Here is a 17,885-nt window from a genome sequence, read left to right on the forward strand (position 1 = left end):
TTAGACCTCATCTTGAGAATATGCAGTACAGTTTTGGTCACCAACACTAAGAAAGGCCATAAATAGATTAGAAGGAGGTACAAGCAAGAGCCACAAAGTTCATTCCATCCATCAGGTAAATAGGTTACCAAAGACGACTAAAGAACCTGAACATGTATGGCTTAGAAACACGACGATTGCGAGGACAACTCACAGAAACATTCAAAATACTAAAAGGCATAACAAAAGTAGACAGTAACCTCTTCACATCAAACGAAAACCAGACGAGAAATAATGGATGGAAACTATAACTGTAGAGATACGATACATCTCATTGTGGGAACTTCTTCACATACAAGATATGTGACACATGGAATAAACTGCCACCAGAAGTTGTCGACAGCAACAGTGTGGAAGGGTTTAAAAGAAAGCTACACAAAATCATTAGAGCGTTGTGAATGAACAGTAAAACCTGCTCCTAGAGATGAGTGAGCCATGATGTCTCCACGGATGGACTAGTAAGTCTTTGAGGCATCCTGACCCTTGTAACTCCTTGTAACTCTCTCTCTCTCTCTCTCTCTCTCTCTCGCTCTCTCTCTCTCTCTCTCTCTCTCTCTCTCTTGATACTTTTTCCTCACTCTCCGGATCACCGACCCCCCCCACCTCTCTCTCTTCATACTTTTTCCTCTTTTTCTTGCTTTCTTTCCCTCTCTGTCTCTATCTCTATACTTTTCTCTCTCTCTCTCTCTCTCTCTCTCTCTCTCTCTCTCTCTGATGCATGTTTTTACACGTAAGCGGTGCACATTACAATAAGTTTCATCTTTACCGGGCAAGTTTATATTCCCCTCCCCCGAGCCCCCCTTCCTCAAGCCTGGGCTCTAGCTACGACTAACGGGCAAACCCATCGTGTAGGTTTGTGCCTCAAAGAGGAATATTCAAAGTAATATTTATACTAGTAATTATTCTTAGTTAGCGGTTATAATAATTCAACTACGGCGTTAACTCATTGTTTGTTGGTTAGCAAGCTTATAACAAACAAATGAAGTCCTGCTGACCATGATAATTGCGACGGAGGAAAGCTTGATTTATCGCCTTGATATGCATCTCTCGTTGGCCTAAGCAACAAAACACATCTTGCGCAAAGCAGTATATTTTTATGTTCTCGTTGTTTTTCTTTTCCTTTTATCGACAAACTACATCTATCGTGTTTATTGTATCTCCTGAGGTGCATTATTTACGATAATCTCTAAGTAGCCTCGGGTTTATTGTCGTTGTTATTCGATTGTTGTCTGAAAATGATAATCGGCTGTTAGTGCACTAAGCAGCCTGCGCAGATGATGTGCGCGTTGACGCAGACTTGGTCTCAGAACAACTACGGTGTCACTCTGATTTTACGGGAAATCGGCTAAACTGGTTGCATTATTTTGAACTGGCCAAAGGGTTCTCAATTGGCAGACTGTAGAACTTTCTTGTGTAACTGCAAAATGTCATTATTTGTCACATGGAATCCCAAAAAGAAAACTGTTCAAAGTTTATGGTACTATTTAGGCTAGGCCTACAGCTCCATGTTCGGGAATAGTCGTGAAAACGAAAGTAAAATTAGATTGAATATTGTTTTTGGGTTAAACTGAGACATCACTAAACTGTTTCATGTAAATTTAGATTTAAAAATTTTTTGTTGCTGGAGATTTGTAGGTCAGTCGGGTTTTGTTCGCGTAACATGGATTCATAAGTCAGAGTACGAGAAATGGAGTTATTTCAAAAAACAGGCAGACAAGTAGCTTGTTAAATTCGTGGTAAACAAGGTTAATGAACCTTAATGCTTAAATATAGTATATAGTATCTCTCTCTCTCTCTCTCTCTCTCTCTCTCTCTCTCTCTCTCTCTCTCTCTCTCTCTCGGACAAAATGACTCAGAGTGCAGTATCTGAGTACTATACACGCTTGGATTATTGGCTTAAGATAAAATAAAATTAACGGAGAAGACATTACAATCGTCAATATTTGGTCCCCAATATGTTCCCAATAACGTTTCATAACAATGCTTCCCAACCAAAGGTGTATTTGGGAGTTACAGAAACAGATTCACACATCAAACAAGTCAATGACTGGTGAGATAAGCCTAGACTGAAGGTTTTCACTAGCGTTCGAAACAACATAGGCCCAAGATCTTCTTGGGCGTGAAGCTGGCATTGAACTGTACTTCAGAAGAAATGTTTATTGCAATTAACTCTTGGAAGAAACTCTTGGTCTTGGAAGAAACTCTTGGAAGAAACATTTGTCTAAATTCATGAGCTCTCAAGTTTATCCATGCTCAGTGCTCATAATTTTAGGCTCTAAGCGTACTTATTGCACAGGATATGCATGTTTTGTTGCGACCATCTTCCGCCGAGGATTTAAAAGTTCTGTATCCCGTTTGCATTAACTGGGAGAAGTATATTCCCATTTATCAATTAACCAGTATTCCCCTTTACCTATTTCCCAGTATTCCCTCTATTAACAGTCTAAATTGCTTTTAACTATCAAAACAGCTATTAAAGCGAATCTTGATGCACCGATATATCTCTGGTTCGTATCATTGGCGATTTTCTTTCAGCATTCGTTAAGCCTTTCTTGTTATTTTCTTTTTTTAATTTTGGACGACGATAACACTGCAATTGCAACAAAATTTAATACATCAGATTATCTATTTTGCGTCTAGCGTTCTGTAGAGCGAGCCTAGAAGCTGCTTCTCCTCCAGAGACGTATTGTTGGGTACGGCGTAGTACTATGATATTCTTCCGTTACCCTTTGCTGCTTGAAAAAGAAAGAATTCTGCCTTTTTCCTTCTTTTCTTATCTATTCTTGGGATTTGCGTTTGCAGTTTTTGTGACATTTTCCACTTGTTATAAAATTTTGCACCATTGTTTTTACGAAGATACAAAACGTGGCTGATGTTGAAGCAGAAGTGTAAAGAGATCTGAGCCATGAGTGGTGTATCCGAGTTACCAGTTCATTTCAGTTTAGTTAGCAGTTTCAGAATAGGTACAGCGCTAGATAGTTTTCTTAGTATATACGGTTTTATCCGTACTATGTTATCGATAAACTTTCTGGAGACTTTAGGGGAAGTGTAAAGAAAAAATAACAATATCGAGAAATTTTCTGGAGACTTTAGGGATAACCACCAAAACCTAAGTGTAAAGATTAAATAAGGCGACTACATGTCGAAGGAAAAGAGATAATCAAATGCAAACGCCACTAAATAAACTGCAAGTATTGCACAAAAGTACGACACTAAAAAGTAAGACTAAAAGACAACGCAGGAGGAGAAAGTAATAAAAAAAAAAAGACAGCCAAAGAGCCTAGGCCTACTTTATATGTAACAAAAGCACCCCTGTTAAACATTGACCCCTTCCAAGCTGATGATATAAGTTTATCGCAATCATCTCGAGTCTTCTATAAAGTTTCCTCTTCGCCATTGTGACGAAGGAGGATGTTTACCCCTTTTTTAAAAAGCTCTTGACCCCGACGGGTCTGTCAAATTGTTGTACCTGCAGACGCGCGTAAAGTTCAAACGTTTTTTGTGAGCTTGCGCATTTGTAAGTAGGCATAGTGTCGTCCTGTCACCACATTGGTGACGCATGTGGCGTTAAGTTGCCACTTAGGTGTCGAGTCAGGTGTTTTCTGATTTTAAAAGCGTCACATTTAGGAAGATTAGCTCTTAAGTGGTTTAACTGTGAACTTCCTTAGTTTTTCGAATGGAATTCACGATGGAAAGCTATACATTTATTAGCAAATGTTCAGAGAATCGTAAAAAATAAGGTCGAATTATGAATAACTGGCAGCATTCAAGTCTCCCGTGACCGCTGCCGGTGGAGGAGGTCGCGGCGCGTGAATATGATGCTCTTGCGACTTGTGCGAACTCGCCAAGAGCGGTGGAAAAACCGTTAAAAAGCGCCTCTTGCGCGCAAATGCTTCAATCTCCTACGCTTCTGGCTCTTCTGGGATGAAGTATGGTCAATCACGGTACAGCGAGTTATGGTAAAACTCCTTAAATCTACTAGGAGATTTAAGGAGGAGGATTTAAAGAAAAAAGTTTTTTCAGGCAAGTCTTCCTCCTTCTCTGTGTCTCTCGCAGTCATTGTGGATGACCGATGTTATCCACTTTGTCGTTGTCGTCGTCTCCTTGCGTAACATGTTTATCCGAGGTTCTTTGTTCTCTCCAATGGACTTCTTCTTCGTCTTCTTCTTCTTTTTCTTATTTTTCTTCAGGAGGGGGAGGAGGAGAGGAGTATAATATCAGGCCGAGATTATCAGCTTCTCACGTGCCGGGGCATGTGAGTGAGACGTCGATTAGTTTGATGTTATCGGCATCGGCGCCTTCTGCGATTTTGTTTCCTTTGCAGGTGTGTGTGTGTGCGCGTGTGTTTGTTTGTGTGACAGACAACCGGTAAACGAGAACTGGTTAACTTCTACTCCGATTGCTTTTGCGATAAGGGAAAAATATATAACAGCTTCGGTCTATAATTTAGATATTCAGGTTACATTATATATATATTTCAAGCAGTTTCAATTAATTAACGATGATTGGTAACAGATTTTTTTAAGGGGAAGCCAAAACTTGTCATCGTTAAAAAACTGTAATTACTAACTTGCTTGTTATAAAATCGACTTTGGTTTTCCAAAAACCAAAGGGACTGAAAGCATTTTCCTTTGAAATTCAAAAGTACCTTTAGGATTCAAAGCTAAATTATGGTACAGCCTTTTTATTTTTCTTTTGTTGTTAAGCCAATTTCTCTTTCTTTCAAAGATAAAAGTATAAAGCAACGTTTACACATACTGGAACTTTTCACAGCTAATTGTGAAACTTTGGCGACCGTTCTGAGACTGGGTGATATATAGGCCTAGCTATCTTTTCGGCTCTTATTTACGAATATTGAAAATGACCGATCGAGTGTCGTGCGTAGGCGACATGACAAGGTTGACTACTTTGGTTTGTGTAGTGTCTTAGTTTTGTTGGATAACTGAAATGCATGAAAAGAGGAACTTTGAGAGGTGTGCGCCCTATGCCTGAGTCTGCAGTCACAACCACGTTTTTTCTTCTTTATAGGTTGGTGGCTGTTGGACTAACTGTACTAAGACAGAACCGTCTCTCTTTTTGACAGACTTCTTTGTTCTTTCTTTATAGGGTGCTGTGTTAGTCTAACCTAGGCTTTACTAAGCCAGAACAGTCTCTTGACTGAGCTCTTTATTCTGTTATAGGTTGCTGTGTTAGACTAACCTAGGCTTTACTAAGCCAGAACAGTCTCTGGCTTCATGACAGAGAGCCTTGTTCTTTCATTATAGGTTGCAGTGTTACACTAACCTAGACTTTATTAGCTAGAACAGTCTCTTGACTGAGCTGTTTATTCTATTATAGGTTGCTGTGTTAGACTAACTAGACTTGACTAAGCCAGAACAGTCTCTTGCCTCTTGACCGAGATCTTTGTTCTTTCTTTATAGGTTGCTGGATGTTAGATTAACATAGTCTTTACCCAGCCAGAACAGTCTCTTATTTCTTGACTGAGCTCTTTGTTCATTTAGTTTTAAGTATTAATATTAAGAGAAATTATTAAAATATTAATAATTGCCCCTTAACATTTTGCACTGAGTATTGGACTAGCACTCGCCAAAGTCTCCGGCCGGCTGGTGAAGAGTTGCAGGAATTATTAGAAATTCAATAATGTGATTCAGATTCCACAATAAGCTGTAGGTCCCGTTGCTTAACATTGGTTCTTAGCCAGGTTTTGCATCCTTCGGGCCAGTAGGAGAGCTGTTAATCAGCTAAGTGGTCTGGTAAAACTAAGGTATACTTAACTTTTTTTTTTTTTTTTGCACTAGAGTGAGTTGCGGAATTACAGCTTTCAGGTCGGCTCATTATCCAGTTTTGCGGAGTTGAAATTGTTCTAACTCCTTTTTAGAGGATTTCATTACAGTTGGCCCTGTCATTCTGTGAATAAGCCAGGTAAAAATTTAGATTCCATCTGAGACCAACTCTTACAAGTGCTCTATTGTGATTGGTCTAAAGGCATGAGAAAAATACACAGTGGGCTTTAAAATATCACAGCTCGAAGTCTTATTTTCACATTCCTTCAGTGTAGGCCTACTGTCCCTCATATCACTTACTGCAGGGTTGTAACTATGAAATCTTTGTATGGGGCTAGTGCTGTCAGTGCACCTCATGCGGTGCACTGTAGGCATTACTAAGATTCTTTACAGCGTGCATTCGGCCCATAGCTGAAACCCCTTTTGTTCTTTTTACTGTACCTCCTTTCATATTCTCTTTCTTCCATCTTACTTTCCACCCTCTCCTAATAATTGAATCGTAGCGCAACTGAGAGGTTTTCCTCCTGTTACACCTTTCAAACCTTTTGCTGTCAATTTCCGTTTCAGCGCTGAATGACCTCATAGGTCCCAGTGCTTGGCCTTCGCCCTAAATTCTATATTCAGTTCTAATTATGGATTAGATTTTTTTTTTGTATTTTCACACTGCGGTTTTTGCAATGCTGTGTGATGATTTAGCGATTTCAGGTATGACTTAATGGTAACTATATAATCACTATCTCATTATATTTCCAGGGTCACGGTTTGATGTTGCAACCCAAGTACAGTGACTGGTATCTCCAGATCCAAGTACAAGGACTAGAATTTCCAGAGCCCCCAAAAAAAAAAAAAAAAAACACACACACACTGATCATTTTCAAAAGTAAGTTTATTATCTACCTCAACTACTGTTAGAACTTAGGCTTTAGAAATTAGATTATTCTTATGAAGAATCTGTTGATAGTACTACCGAGTACGCCAAGAAATCAAAATTCCTAGGCCACGGCAAATCACTTTAGAACGTGAGTTTAAAAAAACAGTTCTGTTGTCATAAAATATCACTCAAAAAATAAAAACCAGCCAAAGAAAAAAATGAAGCTTTCAACTAGGCCTAGGACATTCATACTAAAAGCCCATTGTTCAATTTTTTTTTATCCTGGATATACTTATGGTCGGAAAAAGGTTTAAAAAATTATACCTCATTCAAATGTGTATAAGAAATAACCCGTATTAATTGGTGGTAAATATAAATTTATGGCTAAAATAAAAAAATAAAAAACTTGAAACTCATATTTCAAAGGAGAAAGATCTTGACCTACCTTATCACAGTTACCTCTCATGAAAAAATTAAGCACCACCAAACGTTTAGTTGAAGACGCCAAAGCAACCTTATTCTCATAAAACAGTCTATATAACCTGTTCTGGGTCTAGATCATAAGAGGCCCTCAGTTCCATCTCAATTTTTATGACAGTGCTGAAGCAATTGAACTGATTTCGTGTGGAAGTTAGTCTAGCAACTCCCTTTGACTGGGTGTCTTTATTGTGGAAAACTAGGACTAAGAACACCAGGGCTATCGGAAGCCTAGGTGCCTCTTTCACAAAGAAATTATATTTCAATTTTTGTGTGAGTTGAGGTACAGTAAACTGTTAATTTACAAGAGAAAGTACATGTAAGAAAAGTTTTGCATCTATGACAAATATATCAAGTCGTTCGAAAGCCTGGTTGAGTATGAGACATATATGCACCAAATCAAGAGAGCTGTTGGTCTAATGTGATGGCTAACTGAGGAATACAGCACAATCTACTGTAGGTTAGCGCAGCTTGCTTTTATCCTAGAGTGTTGATCACTGCTGAGGCACTTAACCAAAGCCCTGTTACTTGAAGGTTCCATGGCCTATTGGTGAAGAAGAGATGTAGCAAACTGAACAGAAGCGGACTTCTACCTGCTTCCAGTTTATGCATGTGCTTTGTCCTCCTTTCTCCCTTTTTGCACCCTTTATTCTGAAAATGACTTGATGGACTGACAGAACTTGAGAGTCCATGCATACTGTACATTCGACTGAGATCACCTCGTATAAAGCACCCTGCAAAGAAGACTAGGTCTAGTCAAAGAACTGCCTCAATTTGTTTCTGACGGCAGTGGACACCTCCAAGAAAATATTCAGACATTTTTTAAAGAATGAAGTTCTATGAAGATAATTTCAAGAAAAAGTGAAGAGTACAATACTCTGGAGCTCATACACATTGCCAAGTGTTTCTCAGAGTGGTTGAATGGCACCTGTTATTTTTTAATGAGAACTTGATATGGAGGAAGTTCTAAGACATATTCTTGCTCCCATACCTTGGGCTCTGGCGAATGATTGAATACACATACACACTTGTTCTCTATTTATTGCAATTATCATTAGATACAGAATTTTATTATTATTATTATTATTATTATTATTATTATTATTATTATTATTATTATTAAAGTCTGCTTTCACTTTTCGTATGTAGGATTTTATACCTGAATTCTGTATGTACTTATGACTGGAGCTGAAAATTAGTTGTACGCTACTGTTTTTATTATTATCATTATTTTTATCACCATATTTTCAAAATTATTATTTCCATTGCTATTATTAAGAATACTATTGCTATTTTCAACTGTTCAGGTATAGCCTATTACTAATTCTTTTTATCTCGTATATTGAAATTCGAGCTTGTGAAGATGATTTATTATTATTATTATTATTATTATTATTATTATTATTATTATTATTATTATTATTATTATATTCACTGTGTATGGCCCTGAGCTGAAATAATAATAATAATAATAATAATAATAATAATAATAATAATAATAATAATAATAATTTATTTCAAATGAAGTTCGAATTATTATTATTATTATTATTATTATTATTATTATTATTATTATTATTATTATTATTATTATTATTTCAGGATCACCAGTGTCAGGATGGCCCCACAAAAGCTGGAAACTTGCCATATTTAGGTGAAAATGGGAACCTGGAATCTGTAAATGGGAATCTGGAATCCTAACAGTGAGTTTTTATCTTTGAACCGTTTATTATCACTTAATTTTATTTCTCAATACGTAAGTGGAGTTGAACTAAAGGTCTCGACTTATCTCGCGCCGGCCGTGGAATTCCATTCTCATTGGTTGGTAAAATCACTTTTGGAATTTCATTATTTCTTACAATTTTGGGCTTATGAGATGTTTATTTATTGGTCCTCAAAATATATCTCATACATTTCGTTGCAGAAACATTAGACTCTCTCTCTCTCTCTCTCTCTCTCTCTCTCTCTTTTCTCTCTCTCATTATAAAAACATCAGCTTTCTCTCTCTCTCTCTGTCTCTCTCTCTCTCTCATTATAAAAACATCAGCTTTCTCTCTCTCTCTCTCTCTCTCTCTCTCTCTCTCTCTCTCTCTCTCTCTCTTCTCATTATAAAAACATTAGCTTTTCTCTCTCTCTCTCTCTCTCTCTCTCTCTCTCAGGCTCTACTTTCATTGTATACAAGAACATCAGCTCGCTCTCTCTCTCTCTCTCTCTCTCTCTCTCTCTCTCTCTCTCTCTCTCTCTCTCTCTCTCTCTCTCTACTTTCATTACAAGAACATCAGCTCTCTCTCTCTCTCTCATTCTCTCTCTCTCTCTCTCTCTCTCTCTCTCTCTCTGCCTTCTCTCTGCTTTCATTACAAGAACATCGCTCTCTCTCTCTCTCTCTCTCTCTCTCTCTCTCTCTCTCTCTCTCTCTCTCTCCTTCCATTACAAGAACATCAGCTCTCTCTCTCTCTCTCTCTCTCTCTCTCTCTCTCTCTCCCTTCATTACAAGAACATCGGCTCTCTCTCTCTCTCTCTCTCTCTCTCTCTCTCTCTCTCTCTCTCTCTATACTTTCATTACAAAAACATCAGCTTTCTCTCTCTCTCTCTCTCTCTCTCTATACTTTCATTACAAAAACATCAGCTTTCTCTCTCTCTCTCTCTCTCTCTTCTCTCTCTCTCTCTCTCTCTCTTCTGCATATATTCTTATATATATATATATATATATATATATATATATATATATACTTTCATTACAAAAACATCATTCTCTCTCTCTCTCTCTTTCTCTCTCTCTCTCTCTCTCGCCTCTCTCTCTCTCTCTATATATATATATATATATATATATATATATATATATATATATATATATGTATATATACTATCGCATTACAAAAACATCAGCTTCCTCTCTCTCTCTCTCTCTCTCTCTCTCTCTCTCTCTCTCTCTCTCTCTCTCTCTCTCGCTCTCTCTCTCTCTCTCTCTCTCTTCTCTCTCTCTCTCTCTCTCTCTCTCTCTCTCTCTCAGTAGTTTTGTTTTACAGAAAACTAAAAAGGACAGATTTTGAATTTAATTCTGTACTCAATGAACTAAGCAGGAGACGGTTTTCATTGCTCGAAAATATGCTAAGTATTTTTTAATTATAAAAAAATACGTTATTATTGCAAAGAGGTTTTTATTTCAAGCCTAAAATTATTCTTGAAAAATAATTTTGTCGGGTATCAGTTTTTAAGGAAGCACCTACTGCTCGGTCTTTTTGTAATCTAATATAATATCCGAAGCCTTGCTGTGATTGGTGAAATGTTTTGTAAGAATTCAATGAAGTTGCGGAACTTAAACTTCAGCTTATTCAACTTCGCAGAAGACAATTTACTTTGCGTAAAATTCCTACCAGTTTGAATGTTTATATTTTTCAGAGAAAAGGAACATGATCACACGACAGCCTCTCATCCCGACTCCAGTCGGCCGAACCCCGCCCCTTCGCCCCAAAAATTCTCCTTTTCGTCCACCGGCGGCACCTTTTGATCCATCCGCGTTGTTGAAAGTGGAAATAATTTAAACTGGGCTGTCCTTCCTCTCCGAAAACCCAGAGAGACAAGCGGCGAAAAGAACGAGAGGAATGAGGGGATGGAATGAGAAAAGGGACATTGCAAAGAATTATCGTGTTCTTTTGCCTTGGTTTGGGAGATTCTCTCCTCTTATTTTGCGTCATTCATCGACCAAAGTCCCAAGATTGGAGGAGAGAGAGAGAGAGAGAGAGAGAGAGAGAGAGACAGACCAGAGAGAGAGAGAGAGAGAGAGAAACAGAGAGAAAGACGCCGAGAGAGAGAAAGAGCCGATAGAGAGAGAGAGTGAGAGAAACGGAGGGAATGAGAGAAACAGAATGAGAGAGATAGATAGAGAGAAAGAGAGAATGAGAAACAGAGAAAGAGAAACAGAAGGAGAGAGAAAGAGTAACAGAAGAAGAGAGAGAGAGAGAGAGAAACATAGAGAGAGAGAGAGAAAGGCCAGGGCAGATCTCTCTCTCTCTCTCTCTCACAGGTGAGTTATGGGGTGTTGTTACCCCGCCCCCCCGCCGGGAAACGGATTATTGTTCAAAAATAAAAAAAAATACGCAACGCCTCTTGGCCTTAACGCTTTTGAACTTTCGATCCCAGCCTTTCTCTCTCTCTTTATTTTCACATTTTTTCTCCTCTACAGAACATAACTCTTCTTCTTTAGGATTCATCCAAGACTAGAGTTACGACACGAACGAAAGAGTTTTTTTTTTTTTTTGTTACGCAGAACTCCACGGCCTGGGCAGGTTGCGTCATTCCTTGTCGGTCAGGATCACGATGGTTTCTTGAAATTATTTTTATATATATATATATATATATATATATATATATATATATATATATATATATATATATATATTGTAATCTTATATGAATACTTTATTATTATTATTATTATTATTATTATTATTATTATTATTATTATTATTATTATTATTATTATTATTATTATTATTTTCTTGTGATACATAGCGAATTCATCAAACGTAAATTAGCGAACAGTTAGTCACCTGCAATTTTTATGGTGGTGATTTCAACGCGTCTCAGCAATACTTGAAACCCCCACAAGTACATTTCGGCATTAAGCTGTGGTACGGTTTTATTTATCTCCAATTGTTTACTTATGCATTTATTTGCATACCCATTTAAATTATTTACTTATTTATTTGCTTATTTTCTTAATTATTTACTTATTTCTTTACTTAACTATTTATTTACTTATGTACTTATTAATTTACTTATTCATTTACTTATTTTCTTATCAACGTATTGATTTACTAATTTATTTTGTGTATCAGGGCAAATTCTTGCAAAATACCGGTTCAAATGCTTGCAAATTTTACAAAAATCGGGTCAAATGCTTGCAAATGTTTACTAATATCTCTCCAAATGTTTACAAATTTTACTCAGATCGGGCCAAATGCTTGCAAATGTTTGCTAATACCAGTCCTAACGCTTGCAAATTTTGCTAAAATTGGGCCAAATGTTTGCAAATGTTTACTAATACCAGTTTAAATGCTTGCAAATTTTACTCAAATTTGGTCAAATGCATGCAATTGTTTGCTAATACCAGGACAAATGCTTGCACATTTTTACTAATACCGGTTCAAATGCTTGTATATGTTTGCTAATCCCGGTTCAAATGTTTGCAAATTTTACAAAAAGAATCAAAACCAAATGTTTGCTACTACCAGGCCAAACGCTTGGAAATGTTCGCTGATACCGGTTCAAGTGCTTGCAAATTTTACGAAAAGCGGGTCAAATGCTTGCAAAAATTTGCCACTATCAAGGCATATGCTTGCAAATGTTTACTAATGCTGGACCAAATGCTTGCAAATGTTTACTAATACTGGGCCTAGAGCTTGCAAGTGATTACTAATACTGGGTCAAATGCTTGCAAATGTTTACGAATACAAGGTTAAATGCTTGCAAATGCCCAGAATACAAGGTTAAATGCTTGCAAATGTTTACGAATACAAGGTTAAATGCTTGCAAATGTTTACGAATACAAGGTTAAATGCTTGCAAATGTTTACGAATACAAGGTTAAATGCTTGCAAATGTTTACGAATACAAGGTTAAATGCTTGCAAATGTTTACGAATACAAGGTTAAATGCTTGCAAATGTTTACGAATACAAGGTTAAATGCTTGCAAATGTTTACGAATACAAGGTTAAATGCTTGCAAATGTTTACGAATACAAGGTTAAATGCTTGCAATACGGTTACTTGCAAATGTTTACGAATACAAGGTTAAAAGAAGCTTGCAATTGTTTAATAATGCAAATGAACTAATACCCACCAAATGCTTGCAAATGTTTTTACTAAAACGGTTTCAAATGCCTGAAAATGCAAATGTTTACTAATGAGCCTAATGCTTTGACAAATGTTTACTATACAGAAATACTTGCAAATGTTTACTAATCATTCAAATCTTGCAAATGTTTATTAATACTAGCAAAGCTTGCAAATGTTTACTAATACTGGGTCAAATGTTGCAAATGTTTATTAATACTGAGCCAAATGCTTGCAAATGTTTACTAATACTGGGTCAAACGCTTGCAAATGTTTATTAATACTGAGCCAAAGGTTGCAAAGATCTTAATACTGGGTCAAATCTTGCAAATGTTTACCGGGCCAAATGCTTGCAAAGTTTACTAATACTGCAACCAAATCTTGCAAATGTTTACCATGCCAAATGCTTGCAAATGTTTATTATATAGCCTAATACTTGCAAATGTTTACTAATGCTGGGTCAAATGCTTGCAAATGTTTATTAATACTGACAATATAGCAAATACTTGCAAATGTTTACTAATGACTGGGTCAAATGCTTGCAAATGTTTATTAATACGCGTCAAATGCTTGCAACAATTTATATAATACTGGGTCAACTTTATAGAATGTTTATAATACTGGGCAGAATCCAGATTTTGACTTTTCCCCATGCAAAATGACAAATACTAGGTCGAGCTGTTAGCAAATGCACCTCCACTGAAGAGAAGTCCGCAATAATGAAAATAGAGAAAAGTCTTCATTTATAAAATAAATGCAGCTGAAGCAGCTTGTTAATATTCAATAGAACCTATTATTATTATTATTATTATTATTATTATTATTATTATTATTATTTCAGGATCACCAGTGTCAGGATGGCTCCCTATAAAAGCTGGAAACTTGCAATTTATATATGAGGTATTTAGGTGAAAATGGGAACCTGGAATCTGTAAATGGGAATCTGGAATCCTAGCAGTGAGTTTTTATCTTTGAACCGTTTATTATCACTTAATTTTATTTCTCAATACGTAAGTGGAGTTGAACTAAAGGTCTCGACTTATCTCGCGCCGGCCGTAGAATTCCAGGATTCTCATTGGTTGGTAAAATCACTTTTGGGAATTTCATTATTTCTTACAATTTTTTGGGCTTATGAGATGTTTATTTATTGGTCCTCAAAATATATCTCATACATTTCGTTGCAGAAACATTAGACTCTCTCTCTCTCTCTCTCTCTCTCTCTCTCTCTCTCTCTCTTTCTCTCTCTCTCTCTCTCTCTCTCTCATTATAAAAACATCAATGTTTACTAATACTTTTCTCTCTCTCTCTCTCTACTTTCATTGTATACAAGAACATCAGCTTTCTCGCTCTCTCTCTCTCAAATCTCTCTCTCAAATGTTTACTCTCTCTCTACTTTCATTACAAGAACATCAGCTCTCTCTCTCTCTCTCTCTCTCTCTCTCTCAAATCTCTCTCTCTCTCTCTAATCTCTCCCCTCATTACAAGAACATCAGCCAAATGCTCTTGCAAATGTTTCTCTCTCTCAAATCATTGTTTCTAACAGAACATCGGCTCTCTTCTCTGTTTCTCTCTCTCTCTCTCTCTCTCTCTCTCTCTTCTTTCATTACAAGAACATCAGCTCTCTCTCTCTCTCTCTCTCTCTCTCTCTCTCTCTCTCTCTCTCTCTCTCTCTCTCTCTCTCTTCTTTCATTACAAGAACATCAGCTCTCTCTCTCTCTCTCTCTCAAATGCTTGCAAATGTTTACTAATACTCTCTCTCTCTCTCTCTCTCTCTCTCTCTCTCTCTCTCTCTCTCTCTCCCAGTAGTGTTTTTATTTTACAAAAACTAAAGAAAAAAAAAAGAACAGATTTTGAATTTAATTCTGTACTCGTGAACTAAGCAGGAGACGGTTTTCATTGCTCGAAAATATGTTAAGTATTTTTTTAATTATATGCAAAAAATACGTTATTGGTGCAAAGAAATTTTTGTTTCAAGCCTAAAATTATGAAGCTGAAAAATAATTTTGTCGGGTATCAGTTTTAAGCAAGCACCTACTTTTTCGGTTATTTTGTAATCTAATATAATATCCGAAGCCTTGCTGTGATTGGTGAAATGTTTTGTAAGAATTCAATGAAGTTGTTTAAACTTCAGCCTATTCAAATTCTTGCAGAAGACAATTTACTTTGCGTAAAATTCCTACCGGTTTGAATGTTTATATTTTTCAGAGAAAAGGAAATGGAACATGATCACTAACGACAGCCTCTCATCCCGACTCCAGTTTACCGATACTGAACCAAATGCTTGCAAAAATGTTTACTTTTCGTCCACCGGCTTGTAAATGTTTGATCCATCCGCGTTGTTGCTTGGAAATAATTTAAACTGGGCAAATGTTTCCTTCCTCCGAAAACCCAGAGAGACAAGCGGCGAAAAGAACGAGAGGAATGAGGGGATGGAATGAGAAAAGGGACATTGCAAAGAATTATAGTAATTGCCTTTTGCCTTGGTTTGGGAGATTCTCTCCTCTTATTTTGCGTCGGCCCATCGACCTTGCAAATGTTTACTAATACTGAACCAAATGAGAGAAAGTTTAGAATAGAGATCAAATGCTTGTAAATGTTTACTAAAACTGAACCAAATGCTTGCAAAGAGAGAAATAGAGAGATGCTTGCAAACAGTTTACTAGAGAGTCAGATGCTTGAAAAGTTTACTAATATTGAAACCAAAGAGAGAAATGTTTACTAAGAGAGACTGGACTAAAGGCTTGACAGAGATAGAGCTAATATTAAAGTCCTAAGCTTGCAAAAACTGGGACCGAGAGAGAGAGTTTACATAGAGAGAGAGAGAGAGAGAAACAGAGAGAACCAAAGAGAGAAACTAAGAGAGAGAGAGAAAACTTGAAAGAGAGAGAGAACCAAAGAGAGAGAGAGAGTTTAGATACTGAGAAATGTTTAGAGGGAATGAGATGAAACAGAGATTGAGAAAGATAGATAGAGAGAAAGAGGTCAAATGAGAAACAGAGAAAGAGAAACAGATTGCAAAGAGAGAAAGAGTAACAGAAGTCAAAGCTTGAAATTGAGAGAATACTGGTTAAATGCAATTGAGAGAGAATTGAGAAAGGCCAGGCAGATCTCTCTCTCTCTCTTTCTACAGGTGAGTTATGGGGTGTTGTTACCCCGCCCCCGCCTGGGGAAACGGATTATTGTTAAAAATAAAAAAAATACGCAACGCCTCTTGGTTTAACGCTTTTGAACTTTCTTGCAATTGTTTACTAATATGGCCAAATTCTTGCAATGTTTACTTATACCAGCCTTTCAAATCTCTTTTTATTTTCACAATTGTTTTTTTCTCCTCTACAGAACATAACTCTTCTTGTTTAGGATTCATCCAAGACTAGATGTTACGACACGAACGAAAGAATTTTTTACTTTACTGGACCAAATTTTTTTTTTTTTTTTTACGCAGAACTCGACGGCCTGGGCAGGTTGCGTCATTACTTGTCGGTCAGGATCACGACGGTTTCTTGAAATTATTATATATATATATATATATATGCATATATTTATATATATACCATATATATATATATATATATATTTATTGTAATCTTATAAATGTTTTTATTATTATTATTATTATTATTATTATTATTATTATTATTATTATTATTATTATTATTATTATTATTATTTTGTTGTGATACATAGCGAATTCATCAAACGTAAATTAGCGAACAGTTAGTCACCTGCAATTTTTATGGTGGTGATTTCAACGCGTCTCAGCAATACTTGAAGCCCCCACAAGTACATTTCGGCATTAAGCTGTGGCAACGGTTTTATTTATCTCCAATTGTTTACTTATGCATTTATTTGCGTACCCATTTAAATTATTTACTTTATTTATTTGCTTATTTTCTTAATTATTTGCTTATTTTCTTAATTATTTACTTATTTCTGCAATTGTTTAACTATTTATTTACTTATGTTTACTTATTAATTTACTTATTCATTTACTTTATTTTCTTATCAACGTATTGATTTACTAATTTATTTTGTGTATCAGGGCAAATTCTTGCAAAATACCGGTTCAAATGCTTGCAAATTTTACAAAAATCGGGTCAAATGCTTGCAAATGTTTACTAATATCTCTCCAAATGTTTACAAATTTTACTCAAATCGGGCCTAATGCTTGCAAATGTTTGCTAATACCAGTCCTAATGCTTGCAAACTTTGCTAAAATTGGGCCAAATGTTTGCAAATCTTTACTAATACCAGTTTAAATGCTTGCAAATTTTACTCAAATTTGGTCAAATGCATGCAATTGTTTGCTAATACCAGGACAAATGCTTGCACATTTTTACTAATACCGGTTCAAATGCTTGTATATGTTTGCTAATTCCGGTTCAAATGTTTGCAAATTTTACAAAAATTTGGTCAAATGCTTCTAAATGTTTGCTACTACCAGGCCAAACGCTTGGAAATGTTCACTGATACCGGTTCAAGTGCTTGCAAATTTTACGAAAATCGGGTCAAATGCTTGCAAAAATTTGTCACTATCAAGGCATATGCTTGCAAATGTTTACTAATGCTGGACCAAATGCTTGCAAATGTTTACTAATACTAATACTGGGCCAAATGCTTGCAAATGTTTACTAATACTGGGCTTGCAAATGTTTACTAGATGCTTGCAAGTGATTACTAATACTGGGTCAAATGCTTGCAAATGTTTACGAATACAAGGTTAAATGCTTGCAAATGTTTACTAATACCGGGCCTAATGCTTGCAATTGTTTACTAATACTGAACCAAATGCTTGCAAATGCTTACTAATACTGGGTCAAATGCTTGCAAATGTTTACTAATACTGGACCAAATGCTTGCAAATGTTTACTAATACCGGGCCTA

The sequence above is a fragment of the Macrobrachium rosenbergii genome, chromosome 8 (assembly GCF_040412425.1).
Source record: "Macrobrachium rosenbergii isolate ZJJX-2024 chromosome 8, ASM4041242v1, whole genome shotgun sequence".
In the NCBI taxonomy this organism is placed as follows: Eukaryota; Metazoa; Arthropoda; class Malacostraca; order Decapoda; family Palaemonidae; genus Macrobrachium; species Macrobrachium rosenbergii.